Genomic DNA, 10,752 nt, shown 5'->3' on the forward strand with positions numbered 1-10,752 from the left:
TCAAGTGGCACTGAGTTATCAAGACATTATCTGGTTGGACAGAGTCAATGATGTGGCACTACAGTTGCCAATCATGGGAAGGTGGACGATAACCACTTAGAAAATGGAGGACGTAAGAATAACATAGCCTAGCATGGGCAATTACCAAAACGTTCCTTCCAAGAGAATGTGGTGTAATGAGGAAAGGTTACCCGAATAAAGCTATATAAGGAGGCGTCTATTTCCAAGGAATAGGTCCGACAACCAAATCCAAACATGTATTAACATTTTGTCCTTTACTTTTCAGCAATGTACCTTTTATTTTCGTAGCTATAGCTTTTCTCCGGATTAAGAAAGCAATGAATTTATCTTCCCAAGTGAGTCTTTCTCTTTAATTCCACTATCCCTCGCACTTGCGTTTCGTTGGTGTCTTTTTGTTGTTTAGCTTGAATCAGACGGTCTGTCGATCTTGAGAGTTATTTGCATTCGGCGTGCATCGACCAAACACGAATCGTTCACGTTCTGTGCGTGTCAACATGGCGTTCACATTCTGCGTATGTCGACATCCTCACATTTGGGGTTGTGTCTACACCTTAAAAGTCATTTCCATATGTGTAAAGGTAGAGGAGCCCAAGGGACAAGTGTCGTTCTCCTCTTCTTATCAATCACATGAAATCCAATTCCAGGGGACAGAAACGTTTCAGTCGTTGAACCCCTCAAATTGAGTTTCTGATTTTCTTGCCTCGAGAGAGGCTAGCACACCCGTGCGCTCACACACACACACACACACACACATACACACACACACATGTTATAGTATATGCCCTAAAAGTCGATAGTTGTATTGAAATGGTAATTTATTCATACATGACATCTATTGGGTACTTATTGGAGTGTGTGATGTGCACTTGGACACACAATTGTCCTTAGGTAGCATCGTAGGATGGGTCGTGCACATATAGATTATGTGGCGGGGAGATATGGCTATCCAGTTCTTTGGAGACCTAGAAAGTTCACGGTTGGGGTTGAGGTTGGACACCTCGTACCTGTAAACATCTGACATCGATCTTGCATCCATACATGCATTGGGTGGCATATCTAGGTCAATGGGGTAGTGGACCCTAAGCAAGTAGAATGAGTGTGATTATTAGATCACACACTGAATGGATCACTTAATAGAATAAAGTGTGGACAAGGATCTCGATAAGGTTATTCTATCTGTTAGGACCCTTGGATATTGAAAATACACTAGGCAACCTAAGAGGGGGGGTGAACTATGTTTTGTAAAAATTAATTATTTTGAAACCCTTGTTTTTAAATGATTCTTCGAATACCTTAAAGTTATCTAGCATGTACTTGTAAAATAAAGAGGTTGAGATATTACCAATGGAGTCACAAATGAGAGAGAGAGAGAGAGAGAGAGAGAGAGAGAGAGAGTAAAAGGCACACCACAAGAACACCAAGATTTATAGTGGTTCGGCCTTCTCAAAAGACCTACTCCACTCTTTTTGAGGTCGCACTCAAGGATTTCCACTATTCGAAGACCACACAACGCCCGGCTTCAAGGCTCCTTACAAGTACTGAGTCTTTAAACTCACCAAGTCTTTAAACTCTCTGAGGGTCACAACCCTTGTCTTACAATGGTAGAAAAAAGTGAATGCACTCAAGCCTCTTCAATAGGCAAATACAAATGTAATAGCACAAAGATCACTCTTGTCTTACTCATGGTACAAGCCCTAATAAATCTCTCTTGGAGGATTAAATGTAATGGTACAAGAGAGAAATAAATGTAAGTAAATCTCACAATAAATGTCAAGATGAGAGTTAAGAGCTTTAGAAATGGTGGCTAGGGTTTTTAAGAACACAATAGAGTCTTTTTAGGGTTGCCAAGTGTTGTTTATATAGCAAGAGAGGCAAAACCCTAATTTTTAGCATTCAAACGCGTAGCGGATGAAGTCCGAATGTCTGCCAAAAATAATTGTTTTAAATTCAACGTGCGCGCCAAAGTCCGTCCAGGGATGTCCGCAATATCCCAGACAATCGCCTTTCTCTCAGTTATTTTTGCCGAACCTTTCAGGGTGCAGACGGAAGTCCGCCGATATTCCGGACGACCGCAATTCTCTCAGTTATCTTTGTCAAAATCCTCAAGTTCAGACGGACATCCGCAAATGTCCCGGACATCCGTATTTTCGTCAATTATCCAGTTTTGATTTTTCGAGGTGCAGATGGACGTCCGCCAAAACCTCGGACGTCCGTAATTCCTCTGGATACTTAAAAACATGTTTCTTTGTGGAAATAAATTACGGACTTGGGTCTATCATAGGAAGTGTGATTCCTAGATGTGTCTAAGTTTATTTTAGATCTCCCTAAGTGTCAAATACACTCAATTAACCAAGAGAGACTGTACATTCTAAGCTTCATGAGTGGCAACTACTCTTCTGGGTTTCTTGAGACTTCAATCTTCTTTTTGGCTTCATTCGACCTTCAAATGTGTACGTCGTGGTTCCATAGTTCGCTTGTAATGTCCACGTCATCTTTCTTGCCTTCAATGTGTTGAACATGTTTATCTCAGAGGCAAATAATATCAACATATTCAATCAATATGGGTTTGGTTGCAATCAAAACATTGGTGATCGATAGCCTTTCGGCTTACAATCTACCCCTTTTTGATTGAATATGTTGCAAGATAAGGAGCAAGATAAGGAGCTAGAAAACCCCTGATAGAATATCAAGTGCGGTGTAGGAAAAGTAAAAAGTAGTTTGTGAAACCTGAATAATACATGCCAAAATATAAAGATAAGAAACTAAAGCACGAGGCACGCCAAAAAGATGCAGTAGGACTCCTAGGTCCTAGTCCTCTGGTGGTGGTGGTGGCGGAGCAACACCTTAGCGTTCCTGGAACGCGGTGAAATCCTCGTGAAGGTGCGTCACGTCGAGCAAGAAATTCCTCGATGCAACTAGAGAGAGTGTCATAATGTGCCTTGTTTGCCAATTGAACTTGCTCCACGGAATGCTGGAGCCTATCATAGTGATAAGCAAAGGAACCTTTGAGACCACATTAGAGGATGTCGAAGTCGCGTGCTGTGACGGTGAATGTAGGTGGAGGAGGACCACTAGTGTATGAGTAGGGTTGTGAAGGTATTGGATCAGTTGAAGGAGCTACAGGATCGGCCTCGTTAGTGCTGTCCTCAGGGACATCAGAATCAACATGTGCGGGAGTGTCTTCTATGAATTGAGGAATGCGCATTCGTCGAAGAGTGATCCGATCAATATCCATTGTGGCAGGAGAGGACTTCTCATTTTCAAGAAGAATGTCAAGAAATTTAAAGAGACGGTTTAAGCCATAGGGAAGATGAGTGTGAGACTTTGTAGGAACTTTACCATATGTCAGAAAATGACATAGGCAAGACTGACAGGGGTATTGGACTGACAGGGGTACTGGTAAGGAGAGAAAAAGTAAGAAATGCCTCGAGAGGGAGTACCTCATCCTTACACCTAGCCCAAGGGGTGATATTACTGTATATGATCAAATGATTAATGCGGGTAGTCTCAAAAAGATGGTGAGTTTTGACGGGAATGGAGGGATCATAGGCTTTGCAAATACCAGAGTAGACGGTGAGAGATGGAATACTGATAGAGTCAATATCATCATTGGGCCAAAAATAAATTTGGGATCCATCATTTGAAAGGTCAAAAATATTTGCAAACTCATCAAGGATAAATTTAACCTTTTGTGACGAACTTTGGTGGTGAGGGTTTTGTTTTCAAGAGAAACACGAAGATTCATATAAAATTCATGTAAGCCCAAGGGTTACCATGGGTTAATCATTTAACTTACCTTCTTGTTTTGATGATAGCAAACTAAATTGATTAGCCTTTATAGACTGATGTGTTGCTTTGAGGTGTTGTGTTGCTTTGAGGTGTTGTGTTGCTTTGAATAATTTACAAATCACCCTTGGGCTACTAATGCATGATTGCAATAAGTAGTTATAGGATACAAAAAGAGATGACAACCTAGCAAACCATGCTCCCCCTAAATATGTGCATATATATAATATATATATAGAGGAAAGTGAAGCTACACCGCCGGTGTAGCTAACTTAGCTACACCGCCGGCTTAAAATACAATGGGCCCACATTGTTTTGGTGATCCAAACCATTCATTTGATTGGCCCTCACATAGATAGGGTGTCCACCAAAAATCAGCTCCATAGGATCATCCCAACCCTTCAAACTGTGGAGGAAAAAATGGACAAATTTGTGAAGGTTTTTACACATTCATTTTTGCCTCCACAAATCGTAGGGTTGGGATGATCCTATGGAGCTGATTTTTGGTGGACACCCTATCTATGTGAGGGCCAATCAAATGAATTCTTTGGATCACCAAAACAATGTGGGCCCATTGTATTTTAAGCCGGCGGTGTAGCTAACTTAGCTACACCGGCGGTGTAGCTTCACTTTCCTCATATATATATACATATATATATATACATATATATACATATATATATATACATATATATATATATATATATATATATATGTATAATACACAAGGCATATATGACTTATCATGGTTAAGGTGTTGGCTAAAAGCCAAAGAAATTAGTGTTTTAATTAAAGGTGAGTGTACACTCTCCATCTTACAAGGTAAGAGGACTACGAGTACCAATTGAGTGATTTTTAAATTTAAGTTTACCATATTTACCATGTACCTAGTAGCATACAAGGAGAAATAACTATAAATTATATAGATTATCAATTAAGCTTAAATCTATAAAACTTAGACATTATAAGAGGGATCAATAGAATTTCATATCTAAGAGAGACATCCATAGCTCATGCAATGAGAGCATTTATAGATAGTCTACCATGTTTGGACACAAGAATCATGGTCTATACATCTATGCCTACATCCACAAACCGCTATATATAAGATAGGGCATTTAAGCACAGAGTGCAAAAGACCCATGAAAAACCAAGATGTGTGGGATACAAGTATTCCCATCACAATGTGTTACATGATAACGACTACAATGAGTAGCTGCCTAACAGAGATATTAGATTCCTATGACATTTTTAATTTTACTCAATTGAGTTTCACACATTGAATTTAGATTCATTTTTAATTCTCTACAAAAAAAAATCATGAAGGACTGTAGAGAATAATCCAAGGACTTCTAGAGAATGTCAAGTGATGAACACCTTGGACACATGTATTCAAAAATAAACTACTATGACTAGATAATTTTATCTTAGTCATGAGAGAATATTCATTTTAAGCCTTTTTTTAATACATCAATTTAACCCATTAAGATTTCTTATGCATTTAATGATAATCATTAAACACATAAGAATGGGTTTAAAGGACAACTAAGTGCATAGTAACAAACATACTTACTCGCTTAGGGCAAAAGAGATGTCTAAGAAAGGATTTGAGTGGATTTTCTTAGACATGACTTTTAACACTCAATTTTGCTAGAAATGGTATTCCACCTATGTTGAATATTCCAAGATCTAGCAAATTCTAAAATTGTCCTAAATAGAGTTCAAGAAAGAAAGAAATGAACTTAAAAGATCAATTTGAACACAATGGCAAACAGAGAGGTCAATTTTCATGAGAGCACACATATGGTTTTCACATTGAATTTTCTATTGTGGATTTACTTTGTGGACGCTAAGTGCACAAGTGATGTGATTTGCACTTAGATAGGCTTTTCAAGTAAAGATATTCAATAAAGCACAAAAAAATGTGATAATTTAAGCACAAAGAGCAAAGATACAAACTATTAAAAACATGAATAATGATGAGTATCTAAGCTCAAAATTAAAAAAAAGATATATCATTAAGCTCATGAAAACTAGATACAAAGAGTATTCAGTGAATTAAGGTATTAGTAAGAATGTGAATGATATGAACATTTAGCATATCCCCTAAACTAACTCATTCACTAATTTGATTAGAGGAATTCTTTTGAAACCCAAATTCCTTTGGTTCCATCCAAGTTTGTTTGTATGAGTGTACCTTTTCTTATCCAAACAAACTTGTTAGATTTAACAATTCTAAGCTTACACTCAGAATTGTGATGTCCAGATCTACCACAATGGGTACATTAATAATGATTGGTAGATAAGGAACAAATAGAATCACAAGACTTAGAAGTATGTTTATCTTTTTCTTCTTGAAGTCTTTGATTCTTATTAGAGGGCTTTTCATTTTTTTGTTCTTCATTTTCACAAATATGTTTATATTTTTCAACAAATTCAATGTTTGTGATTTCAAGGCTTTTAATTTCTTTCTCAAAGGCATTGCATCTTGTGGACCCCGATCCGAGAGAGGCGGGGGGACGAGCCCCACATGCGACAGAGAAGTCTCTCTCTGGAATCATCCACGTGAATGGAGAGCTCTACCAAGGAACTCTCGAAAGAAGTGCCCCTCACAGCATGAGTGGCGATAAAAGGTGAGATACCTCTTGATTCGGGGACTAGCCCAGATTCGAGGCGTACCTTAAACAAAGAAGAGTCGCCATCCAAGGAAGTAGGCCAATGATCCCATACTATGCTCTGTTGCAACGAATAACCAGAGATATAAAATAAGGTTCGTGCCTGCTTACGAATTTGGAAGGTCCGAAGAGCACCTCGTCCGCCCAAGTGCAAGCACCTGGTCTCTTATGCCATTTATTATTGATTTTGAAGAGTTTTGGGCGAAAGTCATGTGAAATGGGAACGAATATCTCCGAGAAGACGTCTATCTAATCATGCATGTCTCGGAGATGATTAATAAGCACACACAAAATAAATGAAAGTAGTGTCGCCTAAGAATTGCTAGGTTATGAGTGTCATACCTAATTGATGTCTAAGTTATGATGTGCAAACACATGCATGCTAGACTCGATCCACTAGACTCGACTGATTTTTAAAGCTTTTTGCACAATTGCTTAAATTCAGGTGAATTGTAATTTTTAGGACTCTCCATATGCCCTACCTAATGCAAGTTGATTAGCCTTAAGCTAATGCAGGTGGGCCCTACATCCTATGTGTATCTAGGCTGTGCAACCTAAAGAAAATCACAAGCTGACTATATGCTTCCTAGTCTAGCCATCGGTTCGACTAAATGTCTAACCGATCAACTCGAGACCTCCTAACTCTAGGGACACTCACACGACAGGACACACCATATCAATACAAATCAGGACAGACTCCTAACTCTAAAACACCCCAAACAGCTAAGACAGACTCCTAACTCTAGGGGAAGATCTTTTTGAAAAAGGTTTTGAAGAATTTTTGTATTTTTGGAAGATTTGAAATGTTTATTTTTTTAAAGGTTTGGCTAGACTTGGGATGTGAATCCCAAGTTGCACTACGTACCTCGTGAAAAGAGGATCAAGCCAACGTAGTTCGGAACAGAATTTCCTAACTACTCCTAATGACTCTTGATTTTTGAGATTTTTGGTTTTTAGATGTATTTCAAGTGTTTTTGAATTTTTGACACAAGAGGACAGAATCCTATCATCATAAGGGTAGGATAGATTCCTGATATCCAGCAAAGGTTTGACAGCATCCTATGCTTTGCGGAAAAAAATGACAGAATCGCGACTCTATAAGGGTTGGACAGCATCCTATACCTTGCAAGAGTGGATAAAAATCACATGATTTGACGAGAGGTTGGACAGAATCCTAACCCCTATGATGATAGGATAGACTCCTAGAAGAAAGACTGACTATGTAGCTAACGACACACTCCTATGCTAATGGAGAAGACTCTCAAACAAATGACTCTAAGAGAGGTGCTAATGAGACATGGCATGTCTCCTAGGGATGGACTTACTAATGAGACAAAGCTTGTCTCTAAAGGATAGAGCATTCTCTGTATGAGACATAGCCTGTCTCCCTAAATGGGTATGACTATCTGCTGAGACGTAACTTGTCTCCCTAAAAGGTGGGCTCAAGATATCTCTTTCATTGCCCTTGCAATGAGAGGGACCTAAAGTTTAAGGAATGTACATCTAAAAGACTAGGCAAGTCTTTTATATAAAAGAGGGGAGTGCTACTTGGACTGAGCAAGTCCCCTAATGATGGGCTTGGGCTAGCGCCTTCATCGCCCTTGAAATGAAATCATTCTGGAATAATCTTTCAATTATGTATGGCATCAGAGAGATGAAAAACCCTTAAGCAATAACATCATTATTATAGAAACCTGCCTATGTCATATGAATTCAGAGTTTCTCAAGCAACCTAAAGAATCAAGGAAAATTTGAATAAGCAGTAAGCAATTTAACATATATTTAGTTGTCTCTACCACAATTCCCACACTTCTAAGCTTTAAACCCACTCTGATATGATCCAAATTAGCAACAGGTAGCATCTTGAGTTTACCATAAATGAAGAACTCCAATTATCATGTGCCAAAATATTAGACATGTGCCAACATCCAACTATAATAATGCAGATACTATTGCTCATGACTTCTTTAGTGAAGTGATATCATTACAAGCATTCCTTAATTCATTAACTCAAAATGTTTAAACAACCGCGCAAAGAAACTGAGTTTATGCCACTATGAAAATAAAAAGTCAGTATTAACTTCTTAGATATTTAAAAGAAAAATGTTTAAAGGTTATGCCAATACTAAGGTGGGTGTGAGGGCTTCCATTATCAAATGGGTATGAGGGCTGCCAATATCAAAGTAATTGGGCTGCCGTTATCAAAGGTGTGTGCATGGGCTGCTATTATCAAGGTGAGTGGGCTGCCATTATCAAATGCGTGTGTGAGGGCTGCCATTATCAAGGTGAGTGGGCTGCAATTATCAAATGTGTGTGGGCTGCCATTATCATAATAGTATGGGCTGCCATCATCAAAAGGGGTAGGGGCTGTGCATATCAAATGGGATATGAGGGCTGTCCATATACAAATGGGATAGGGGCTGTGCATATCAAATGGGATATGAGGGCTGTCCATATACAAATGGGATAGGGGCTGTGCATATCAAATGGGGCATGAGGGCTATTAATATCAAGAGAGTGTGAGGGCTGTTAGTCTAAAAAATGAGAGATGGCTGCTGTATTTTAAGGCTTGCATTGCCCATTTTGTTCAAAAAAAAAACATGAAGTAGAACTTTCCTTAATGTTTAGAAATGAATTCAAAATTAGGGAATAATGGCATGCCCATATCTTCCAGGCATATACACACTAAAATTTAAGAAAAGTAAGTCCGGGTAAAACATCAAACAAAGAAGAAAAAAAAATTCCATTACAGGCACCTTCAAATGTAAGCCCCACACCCTACCTTGCTTTGACACAACAAGGTTTTAGACCCCCTACAATATGCTAATCCTAAACATAGTAGACTTACATCATTTGACATCTCATTATCTAATAATCCTAACCATCCATCTGATCCCCTCTCACTGTATGCCCAAAAGAAAATCTTTCTCCTTTCTTCCCTATTCTACTAGAATGGACCTTGTATGACAATCCAATAAATCATAAACCCTAGGAACATCATAGTCAAGAGATGAACTCGGTTATTTTGCTAAATCATTTTATTTCATAGACTTGACAAAAATGACAGCGCAAAACATGACGAGACTATTATATCACTTAAACAAGAGTGAATCAAAACAGTACATATATTGAACCAAAGCTGTACTAATACTACATAGTAGATGGAATCTGATTCTTGGATTTAAAAAAATGTGATTTTCCTTAAATGCTAATGACAATTGGATGAACAGAGCAGATGAGAATCTTAGTCTAAAAAAAATGCTACATAAGGATAGTTCAGTTATCTACTTTTATTTACTTTTATATTCAAGGTCTTGATGCTGAGGAGAAAAGATGAGAGTACAGTAAGGTTGAGCTTCTAATTTATTTAATTGAGACTTGGTTCTACAAGCCTATCCACCAAATATTGCTACAAATGACTTCCTTGAGATCAATATAAAGAAAGTAAACTATAGATACAGGAACTACGCTAATAATAAATTCTGGAACATGTAATAATTTGTGAAAAACAAAAGACAAAAAAGGGGCTGAAATATCATTTCCTATATCAAAACCGAAATGCTCCCTTTTCTATTTAACCCTCTCCCATAAAAATTCAAACAGAAGCTACACGACATTTAAATGTTTAGTCCTAAAATTCCTTTCCTAATCATTCATTTATCTGCCACTATACGAGATATCAAGACAAAACTAAATTCCAAAGGTTCAAAATTGCCGTTTTCTCACAAAATAATAATAATAATAATAAAAAAAACAGAGAACAGACAATATAAAGAAGAAGAAGAAGAAGAAAAAGAAATGACATCCATACCTTTTGAGAACTTTGATTCTAAAGATTTTCCAAGTAATGTATTTTTCCAATTCATAGCCCTCTTTCCAAACTCCTTTAAATTTGCCGCTCTTCCTTTCCAACCTCAATCCAATATAGTGGCCTTATAGGTGAGCTAACTGGTAGAACTGAGCTTCTCTTCTTGGTCTGCAACTTCCTTTTTTTTTTTTTTCTATCTTTGCAATTTTGATTCTAATAAGAAGCTTCAAAAGGTTAACATTGCTGATGATGAAAGTTGCAGAGATTTGTTGAATCTGATGAATCAATTTTTGAATCTTAGGAACATGAAGATCAAAGTCCAATTTACAAAGGGAATGGCTCGCCGACAAGATAAGGAAGATGACCGGATCTCATGGAGATCCGCCGGATTCCGACGGGATCTTGCCAGAGAAGACAAAGCTAGGGTTAGGGTTTCACAAGAATCTAGCTATAAATGAAGAG

This window comes from Tasmannia lanceolata, unplaced genomic scaffold, assembly GCF_043159265.1.
Source record: "Tasmannia lanceolata isolate RefF3 unplaced genomic scaffold, GAP_Taslan_0.1 ptg000037l, whole genome shotgun sequence".
In the NCBI taxonomy this organism is placed as follows: Eukaryota; Viridiplantae; Streptophyta; class Magnoliopsida; order Canellales; family Winteraceae; genus Tasmannia; species Tasmannia lanceolata.